General features: G+C 50.5%; 1 long non-coding RNA gene and 1 other non-coding gene across 2 annotated transcripts in view; one reads left to right on the forward strand and one right to left on the reverse strand.

Moving 5' to 3' along the window:
* Positions 1–640, reverse strand: part of LOC104860380 — a 9,812-nt gene extending 9,172 nt beyond the window's left edge. The window contains exon 1 of the long non-coding RNA XR_004517293.1: positions 303–640. This is a non-coding gene — a long non-coding RNA (uncharacterized LOC104860380). The remainder of the gene's footprint in view (positions 1–302) is intronic.
* Trnai-uau lies at positions 218–310 on the forward strand. The gene is given in 2 exon segments: positions 218–255; positions 275–310. It is a non-coding gene; the product is annotated as a tRNA-Ile (tRNA).
* Positions 641–10,723: the final 10,083 nt, after the last annotated feature.

Raw genomic sequence — 10,723 nt, forward strand, 5'->3', positions numbered from 1 at the left:
GCACTTTCGAGGCCCCAAAGGCCGCGTGCTAACCCGCCCTCCGGGCCCGAACCGGACACTCGCACGCTCCCGGCTCTTTGGAATCTCCGCGTGCTGCACCGCGCCCGAGAGCTCGGCCGGAGTTGCAGAGGGAGCGAGTCCGAGGCAGGGCGATTGCGCATGCTCCGCGGCGGGCTAGCGAGCCCTGATAGAGCCATTGCGCGGCCGGCACAGCGGAGCTCCAGTGGCGCAATCGGTTAGCGCGCGGTACTTATACAGCAGTACATGCAGAGCGATGCCGAGGTTGTGAGTTCGAGCCTCACCTGGAGCATGACCCTTTTGGGTGTCCGAGTGCCCCGTTTTATCTCCATACCCGAAGGAAGGATCCCATCTTTTAGTCCCAGTTCCCGCCTCCTAATTTGCCTCCTGATCCCCGCGGCAGCGGCAGGAAGCAGATTTTCCCGGCTCCTAACTGCTTTACCCGGAGCTACTGCAGGAAGCCGCTCATTACCACAGTTTCCTGAGCTACTTGTAGCCACCGCGCCGCCTCCAGCGCTGAGACCCAGACGTCCACCTTCTGCTTCCTCTTGCTTCTCCTAGGCGCGTCTTTAACTTGGTCCCACACCGCCCTCGCGACCCGGGTCGGAGGCCCGGGGCAGCGCCCTCCCGGGGCGGCTCTGCTGTTTGGAAAAAGCTGCTAGGGTGCCTGCCCCCCGCCTGTCACTCTGGAACCGAGAGGGCTTCTAGGGTTGTCCGAGGGCCGCCCACCGCCCGGGCTCAGGAGTCGTCCCCGCGGCCAGCTGCGTTTGCAGCCAGCTCAAGACTCCTCTGGGCCGCTCGGCCCCCCAGGGGTGCGGACAAAGCGGGAGCGAGTTTAGTGGGAGCGCAGGAGGCCTTCTGGACGCGCACTCGCAAAAGGGCAGTCTGCAGCGGCACATCTGTTCCAAATCCCAAGAATTTGAGATGGAAGTACGGCGGGAGTGGTGAAAGCACGTTGCTCTCTATGTTGCCGAGGCTGGCCTCAAAGTCCCTGGTGGTCTGCTGGCTAGGATTCCACATTTTCAGAGTCCTGAGATCAAGGGATCCTCCTGCCTCAGCTTCCCAAGTAGCTGGGAGTACAGGTGCGCACCATCCTGCCCAGCTTATTTCTTTTTACAACTGAATAATAATCCATTGTATGAACTTTTTGCATTGTTTAACATAGGAGAAAATGCTGGCGTTTCGAAAGAAAAGTAGCTGGAAACTTCAAGATGGAATTAACTTAGAATATACAAAGCATGAAAGTGATCAGACTTTCCCAGTACAAGTTTCTGACCTCAGGAGTTTATCACTAAAGGGCTGGTTGTGTTCTGAGAGCTGAGCACACACAGAGCGGGGGTTCCCTACATGGAAAAACATAAATGAGTGAAAGATCATCCTCTCCAGAGTTGCAGCCACAGCAAAACAACTGGTACAACCCCTTAGCTCTTACTTGAAAGCTTCTAGCCTCAGAATTTCATTTCCTTTCAAGGCAATCCATTCTCTTTTTTGACAACTCTGGTGGTTAGAACATTCTCCCATATCGTTTCTGTCTCCGTTGGTTATGGCTGGAATGAGAGTGGCTTGGGGACTTTTTTTTTTTTTTTTTTATTTTTTTTTTTTTTTTTTTCCCCTGGTAAAAGCTCGGGATGGGTTCGAGGAAAGGAAGCTAAACCAGTTGTTTAGAAATCCAAACGAGGAAGTTATCGGTGGCCAACAAATAGCCTACGGTATAAGCAGATTTGTAGCCCAACATCTTAAAGTGACGATAGGAATTTTTTTAGGGTGGTGGTGGCTAATAAAAACCAACTCAAAATTATGGAGAAAATGTTTGTAGATCAGAAAGCATGATGACATTATTGCCCCCAGACTGGTATAATGTAGGGTGGCTTTCAGGAGGAAGATGGCCAAGTGTGAGGTGAACAAACTGGAAGGAAGGTCAAAGGTGTATCCCTCAGTGGGAGAGAATCCTTTGGAGCTCCAGGCTGACGTCACCTTTGCAGATGGCTCATCAGAACCACCGGTGACACGGAGCGGAACCTGGAGGAGAAGCGAAGCCCATCCGCAGACAAATGTTTCTGACGAACAAGATGCGATTTAACAGAGATAGTCGCGAGTCTGTTTTATTCCAAGTGTGGCTGTGCCAGGCGCAGCAGTTGTTTGCGTGTAAAAGATCTGGGAGTTTGAGATGCGTGCAGCCTTAGTGGTTCCAGCAGTGTGACCCACCTGCTGAAAATGTCAACCAATTATTAACGCACTGCTGGCTAATGCATTACACGGTGTGGTGTCAGGGATCGCAAAATAGCAGTCTGTGGAACAGACCTAGCCTGCAGGCAGGTTTTGTTTGGCTTTCCAGCGCTGACTCGCAGGTGTTTACGTTAAAAAACCCCAAAAAACCATGTCTCTACATAGTGGGAGATTTCATAGAAATGCCTAGATTTCCAGTTTCTAACAAAAAATCAGAAGACTGCCCATCTGGGGCCCTGTTTCCTCCACGGCAAAACTGGCTTCCCCTTCTGCATGTCTCTGTGGTCTTTGGGTACCGTGGTGCCCGTCACTGACCATTACTCTCCGACACAAGCCGTGGGGCTGCTGCCCCTGACTCACGCTGCTCATTTCCTCGTCTGTACCCTCTGGTCAGGAAGTGTGCAGATAGAGGGCGGGAACATTCCTACGGAACTCTCAGGAGGTCAGCACACAGCCAAAGGGCTGAGGTCTGTAGGAACCAGTGGTTTAAAATTCAACAGAGCAAAACCAAAGCCCAGTTCTCTATTCTAGAAAATTTCAAACATATACACGTGGTAGAGAAACAGCATAGTTAACCCCAATGTATCCATCTCCTTTTAAAGAATTGTTTTATCTATCTGCTTCCCACGGAATTCCTCTCCCTACCCCTGGAGTATTCTCAGGGAAATCCGAGATAGTTTAAATTATCCTGCACGCTAGGCATAGTGGTACAAGCCTGTAACCCCAGCTCTCAGGAGGCTGAGTCAGGAGCATCACCAAGAGTTTGAGGGCAGCCTGGGCTACAAATAGAGTTCAAGGACAGCCTGAACTGCCTATTGAGACTGTCTCAACCCTTCCCCCAAAACTTATCTTACAAATACTGCGATATATGCCTTAAGTAACCACTTAAAAAAGCATAACCACAGTATCATTACTGCATCTAACTAGAGCAACAATTCCCCACAAGTGGCTTTTGTTTAAATCAAAATCCAAACGAGGTCCACCCTTTGCCTTTTCTTTTTGTTTTCTGAGACAGGATCTCACCACCACCAGCTCCACCCTTTGAGTTTGACCAGTGTATTGATCTGTACTAATTCCTTCTCTCCTCACTTCCTTTTAGGTCTTTTTTTTTTTGCTTGGCCTATAGAATTTCCTGCAGAATTTGGCATCTTTTAATATGTCCATCAATCCCCTGTGGCAATTAGATCTACACGATATTTAGGTTTATGCATTTGCAAAATATAAATTTCAGGCGGTACCATGCACTGTTGCAGCGCAGCAGAAACTACATGATGTCTTGTTGTCGTTCATCTAATGGTTGGTTGTACTGGATTTGGTCAGCCTAATCTGTCCATTTGTGATTTCCTCATCAGCCGTTAGCCAAATGATTTTAGCAGCCATTTATGATCTGCGTCTAGATTTATTTTTAAAATATTATTATTATTGTTGTTGTCATTTGGAGACAAGGTCTTACTATGTATGTAGTCCCCGCTAGTCTTGAATTTGTAGCAATCCTTACAGGTGTGCACTGCCACACCCACTTTATTTTTATTTATTATTTAGTTAGTTTTTTGAGACAGGGTCTTGCTATGTAGTTCAGGCTGGCCTCTAATTCACAGCAATCTTCCTCCCTCAACCTTGTGAGTGCTGCTATCACAGGCGTGTACCTCTATATCCAGCTAGATCTCTTATTTTTATTGAGGATTACACAATGTTAGTTTCCTAATTCTATTATTCCTTCTTCATTTATGACTATGGTCTAAAAAAACCCCCTTTTCCCCCACCATTTATTTAGTTTTCCAGCGGCACAATTCACATGGAAAAGATTGGATAATTGTGTCATTCTTTTTTCAACCGATATTTATAATAATGAGTCAACGCTCTAGCAGTTTTCGAAAGTAGCCAGTTATTTTTCAGATGTATAGCTCTGTTGGAGTTATGGGTGATGTACAGTGAGCAGCGTTAATATTGTTAAGTCATTTTAATGTGCTTATTAGACATGTATGTATATTCTTTGGCGAAGTGTGTGTTCAAAATTTGTGAACTTTTTTAATGGAATTGTTTGTCTTTTTTGTGGATGAGTTGTAAGAGTTTTGGGGTATATTTTAGATACAGTTCCTTGGGCTGGGGATTTAGCTCAGTGGCTCGGTGGCCTATCCTGCAAGTGCAAGGACCCAAGTTCAATCCCCCGTACCAAAAAAAAAAAAAAAAGAAAAGAAAAGATACAGTTCCTTTACTGGCTTTATGATTTGTAAATAACTTCCCCAGCTTATCAGTCAGGGATCGGCAGAGAAACAGAATGTAGCAAACATTGCCAGGGCAGTGGGCTTGCTTACAGCCAGCCACAAACACAGGAGGAATGCGTTGCGCCATGACAACAGTGCTCTGACGGCACTGGCTGATGGGAAATTTTCAGCGCCATTATACTTTTATGAGGTCACCCTTGTGTATATGTTCTGTGGTGGACTGAAACATGTTATGTGGGTATTTATTTTTATTTATTTATTTTTTTGGTACCAGGGATCGAATTCAGGACCTTGTGCTTGTGAATCAGGTGGCAGAGCCACTGAGCTAAATCCCCGGCCCTATAGTTTCTTAAGTTTAAACTGTAAACGTAAATTCTAGTTGTGTTTATTTTCCCTGCTGGTTGAATGGCCCCTGGGAGTGCAGGCAGGCAGCTGGTGTAGCCCCTGCTCTGAGAAGGCCTGGTGGAGTGAGGAGCTTTCCTTCCTTACCTTGGTTCCTGGTCGTACCCCATAAGTCCTTGCCCCTCCCATCAATGACTTGATGACCTAGGGGATGGACCCCCTTCCCTTTCTTGTAACGATAAGCCAGCCATGCTAACTGCAGTTAAACTCCACTGAGAGAAGGCTACATTTAGAGAGGTGGAGAGATGGACATAGAGGGATCTGAAGGTGTCGTCAGTCTCTGATTCTTTAGATGAGTTTCACCCATGAACTTTACGCAGCTTGACTGTGACTGTGCGAGCCAAACGCACTACCCTTTCCTCTTAGTCAGCTGGACTTGGGTGTTTGTCGTGTGCAATCAGAAGAGATCTTGACTCATGCCCTTGTACAATATGGTATTTTCTTTGATGATTACTTTTTCAGTTTTTTTTGGTGGTACTGGGGATTGAACTCAGAGAGTTGTATATTCTAGGCACATTTCCTACTGCTGAGCTCTTACCAGGGATTGAACTCAGGACCTTGTGCTTGCGAGGCAGGTGGCAACACCACTGAGCTAAATCCCTGGCCCCTCGACTCTTAAATGTCTTTTTTTGTTTTGTTTTGTTTTTTGAAACAGGATCTCACTATGTGGTTGAGACTGACCTGGAACTCATTATGTAGCCCAGGCTGGTCTTGAACTCACAGCGATCTTCCTTCCTCCTTCCACACTATGTGGTTGAGACTGACCTGGAACTCATTATGTAGCCCAGGCTGGTCTTGAACTCACAGCGATCTTCCTTCCTCAGCCTCCTGAGTGCTGGGATTACAGGTGTGTGCCACCACACCCGGCTGACCCTTAAACTTCCTAATGAGAATTCCTTGCTGAAGCAAAAAGCAGCAACCTTTCTAGTGAAACTGAAAGTTGGTTAAACCGGCCTAGGGTAGGCCAGCGGGTCCTTCCCTGTGCCTTTGACAGAGCCTGGACTCTGCAGTGACACCCTCGCCACCTCCACACAGGATACAGGAAGCCCAAATTTGAGCCCAAATCGGCTCCTCCTCTGGTCTTTCTTGACCCATGACATAGTCCTTTCATCCGTGCACCTGGGTTGAAACCGAGAGGCTTCAGGCCTTTGTCGTGCCCTTCCTGTGCTGGGACTCTGCCCCCTCACCCCACTCCCCACTTGCCTGTCTTGCTCCTCCCCAGGCCCTTAGGCTCCTTGAGCCCTTAGTGACACACCAGGTGCTGTCACTTCAAATCGAAACTGGGAGGGCCGCATGGTCCTGCAGGCCCAGGTGTCTGAGCCTCTTCCAGCTCAGCTCCAGCCACCCTGCCCTGGCTCTCTGTGCTGCGTCCAGTCTCGTCTTTCTCCTCCTTTTTGTTGTTTCTGCCTTGGAGCCTGGCCCAGGTCATTCCTCTCTTGGCGCAGCTTCTGGCAAGACTTGGCAGGCAGGACACAGTCAAACAGCTCCTCAGAGACCCTGCTGCACACAGTCCCTGCCCATCACAACACCTTGTTTGGCACCTGCTTATTATGTCAACGTCTGTCTAAAACTGTCATGTTTGCCTCGGTGTTCGTGGTTCATCTCCCACCACTGGCCGTGACCCCCTCCCTGTGGTGCCGGGCTACACGTGTGTTTCATGTGTGAACGAAGGATGACATAGAAGCAGCACATGGGCCCAGATGCTGGAGCTGAGTGAAGAACCAGTGCCGGTTGCTGCTGCTCTACTTTGCAGGTCAAGTCTGGGGCCTGGGATTTAGAAGTTCGCTGGAGTCTTCCCGGGGGCCCCTTCATAGAGCACGTGCCTTTCCTTGGTGGTTTATTGGAGTAACTTTCACACTCAGTGCTGGGGGAGAAACTACGGTCGGACAGCATTGGAGTGGCGGCTCTCCAAGGCTGGCGTTGGCGAGGACCACCCCGGGAGCTTGCACCATGCAGAGCTACTGCCCCACAGATGCTGTCGAGGACCCTTAGGAAGCCCAGAGCTGGCCATGGGGAAAGGTAAGGCCCGACTGACCAGCTTGTCCGGTTTTAGCACAGAAAGTCTTATGTTCCAGGAAATCCTTCTATGCCTGGTAGATCGAGTTGGCTTGTTGCTCTCAACTGAAGCTTTCTGACAGGCAGATGGTGGCTGATGGCTAGGAATGGTTTCATGCTGCAGTTGAGGTTTGAGTGTCTTGGCTTTGGCTTGTGACTGGCCTGGAGCCCTCCCTTGAGCAGTCTGGCTTTCCCAGGCACCCGGCCCGGATGGAAGGAGAGGAAGTTGTAGTGTCCTAAACACCTGCCGTGAGCCGGCTGCAGCTGTGTCCTGGGCTGCCTAATGTATTCTCCGACCATTCTGATTGCTTCCGTTTTGGAGAAGCACAATGAGGCTCAATGAGGTTGTGTGATTGCCCGAACTCAGACGTGTGTGAGGCAGAGGAGGTGAGAGTGACCAGTATTGTTCGGCACAGATCTGGGGAGGGTCCGGTGCTTGGACAGGGCACTAGGTAAGGTGCTTCTTTGGCCAGGTGAGTGAGTGGCTGTTCGTGGCTGCGCAGACATCCTTCTACCGCATGGTGGCGTTGTGGCCCTGCTCAGGAAGCGTTTCCACCCCTGGAACCTGGGCAGGAGCAGCCACTGGCCGGGGTTTCACTCACAGTCTGCAGGGCAACCGGAGCCTCTCTGAAGCTTTAACACTGGCCCGGATCAACTCAGTGTGTGCAAAACACGCTCAACAGCCCTGGAAGAGAGGGCAGGGGTGGACAAAAGGGCAAGTGAAGGCCTAGGCGAGGGGAACGGGAAGGCAGACCGGAGGATCCCAGGGCTCCACAGGAAGGAAAGATGTAATAGGGATTCATCCATGGGCCTGGACTCAACTCAGCCATTTTCAATTCTCAGCAAAAAGCAGTAACGCCTCCTGTAAGCGTTTAATCCTTCACGCCCGCCCAGTACCGCGTGAAGCCTGGCTAGCATCAGCTGCTGAGAGGTGGGGACGTCAGATTATGAAGTGATGCCTCCTGAAATCGCTCAGTCAGCCTTGTAGTTCTGTTTCTCTAGTCTCTGGGCTGAGGGATGTGGCAGGAATTCTTTATTTCTGATATTAAGTGTTCGTTCATTAACTGTATGCATAGAATCAATACAAATATTTGATTTCTATTTAAAAAATGTCCTTTAAGTCTTTTCTTCAATAGGTAGTAAACTGATAGGCTCACGATTCAAAGGGTTCAAGACAAGTGGTCTTTTTCTGTTTAATATGCAAACAAATGATAGCCAACAACTCCTAACAGAAAAGCAGCAAGGACCTTAAAAGAGACTTCACGGAAACAGTGCGGTAAGGCCTTACCATTGGTACTGGTAAAACTTTTTTCTTGAGTCCTGCTTGTTATCAGTGTTGAAGGATATTTTTGATGTACAGGATTTCAGTTTTTTGTGAAGCCACGTGGTTTCTCGCTGTGATCTTGTTTTTGCCCGTAGAGTCGGTGCTCTCACCCTGAGGTCAGTTAGTGTTTTTCTTCAGTAGTTTCTTCACGGTTTCATAATTTCTTCACTTATCCACCTCAGAGATGTTTTTGTTAGTGGCGTGATGAAGAGACGGGACAAGGGGGCTGTGCTTTGGGAGGACAGTTGGCCTGGGACTGTGGTCCTGGCTCCACACTATTTGGAGTCTTGGCCTGCAGCAGTTATCCAAGATAGGACAAGCGGACTGAGAGGGGTCAGCTTGCGGGGGCAGCTCTTTCTGGGGGTGGGGGTGTGGAACTGAGTTGTCCAATGGGCCCAGGGCAGCAGTGGGGCACACTTAGCTCACAGTCTGGAATCCTGGTCTGAGGGCCCAGGGAGCAGGATTCCCAGGGTGAGAGGCCAGGACATATGTGGAACACTTGGTGCTTCTAGGGGACAGCCTGCGATTCTGTGAGATTTGCCCACCAGGCAGCCAGAATCCAGGTCCTGGAGACCGGGAAGCCAGCGAGGTTGGGAGACTGAGAACGCCAAGCAGGGACCGCGGTGGCCCAGGGCCGTGCCCAGTGGGCTGTGGAAGACTTCGAGGATCAGAACGGCCGTTGCCCAAGGCATTCCTGGCCACCCATCTGCCCTTAGTCACATTTCAAACAATGGTGTCAGAGCAGCTGAACTGTCCTGTTTGTGTCTGTGAGCATGCAGGGAGTGGAGCTGCTGTGTTCATGTCAGACCATGGCACCTTCAGGAAAAGTGCTGCCGCCTGGAGCCTGGGCCCTGCAGAGGAGGTTCATGTCCCTCCTGCCACCCCTCTCTCCACTTCTCTGGGTGCTGGAGGCATATGTGGGTTCACAGGGGGCCCCTAGGCTGTGCACCGAGCAGGGGACCCACCTTGCCTTTGTGTCACCTACGTCCTGTGGCCTCAGATGACGGACTGCGCTTTCCTCATCCACACACTGGGGCGATGCCTTTCCGACCTGGGCCCCAGGAAAGATGAAGAGAACAAGAGGGGCTGTTTTGCCGCGTACCAGGGGCTGCCTGGGAGTAACCATCGCCGTTCTCCAACACAGCCATGGTGCGGGTTTCAAGGAGCGTAGCCCTCAAAGAGATCTGAATTTGCCATGAAGGGGATGGGGACTCCACACGTGCACAGTGCCACCAGGTTCAGCGAAGGAATAGGCACTCCCTGTGTCCTGTCCTTGTGAGTCTGTCCAGCACACACAAGGAGGGTAAAGAGTCTCTAAGCAAGCTCTACTTTGCTGCCTTGGGTCCCTGTTACAGCTTTAAAAAATGTAGACAATGTCGATGAGAACTAACCACTGATTGTCAAATAAAATTACAAAATTGCCCAAAAATGGGATGTTGCTCTGCTCCAACCTGCAGGTGATCACATGAGGACAAAGGAAAGTGAACTGCTCAGGGGCGACAAACCCTCCAGTCCTCCCTGGCAGAGTGCAACCTGGTTTCCACCTGGCTCTTTCTCCCGGTGGCGCCAGCAGGTGGCAGCATTGCACTCTGTACGTCTCGGCTCCACCCAACCCCTCCTCCCAGCCCGGCAAAGTGTAGGGCCAGGACCTGGTTCGCACAGTAGCATGCCTCATTCCCACCTCCCTAGTCGGGGAGGGTCAGGGGAAGGAAGGAGGGATCCAGAATGCCCGTCCCTACAAGGGTTTGGAAAGAGAATGAGAAAGAGAGATCAGTCGGGAGGGAGGGAAGCCACTAGGACTGAAGTGGACCGTGGGGTCCCAGCCCTCCAGGAGGAGGCTGTTTGAGATCCAGGAGGCCAGAGCTTGTCCTGTTGTTGGGGAGGCCGCTGGCATTCCAGCGAGGCAGTGGTGGGTCTTACGTTTTTGTGTGTGTGCATGGGTTGAAAATTTCGTACTATAATTCATGGTTATGGCGGTGGCGTGGGGGTGTCCTTTATTTATTAATTTATAATCTGGCCTCTCTCCCAACCTCTACATCATGATTAGTGAGAAAGACAGTGAAATGTTCTCTTTGATTTAAGTGTCATGGGACCAGAGGGCTGTCTTGTTATGCAATCTTAATTTCTTTTGCCTCAAAGGGCTCAGGTTTCAGATTACCTTTCCCAGCTGCCCTCACTGAGATGGTGTGGGGTGTGTGTGACATCCGCCCGCCTGCCCGCCTGCCCCGGCCTGGGCGGAAGGGTTGGGATCCTGGGTGTGGTGTCTGCTGATTTCCTGGAAGGGTTCCGTACCCCTTTCTCACTCCCAAAATGATTTCACCGGAAGCAGAGTGTGTGTGGACCGTGGTCCAGTCCCTCGTGGTCCTACTCAAGCCCCACCGAGCCCGGATCTGATCTCTCTCCCCTACGTGGTCCCCTTGTTGTGCAGCTGGGCCTCCGGCAGGCCTGGTGGCCTGCAGCTCACACCAGGCCT

Source organism: Fukomys damarensis, unplaced genomic scaffold (assembly GCF_012274545.1).
Source record: "Fukomys damarensis isolate Sample0158 unplaced genomic scaffold, DMR_v1.0_HiC HiC_scaffold_2, whole genome shotgun sequence".
Lineage (NCBI taxonomy): Eukaryota > Metazoa > Chordata > Mammalia > Rodentia > Bathyergidae > Fukomys > Fukomys damarensis.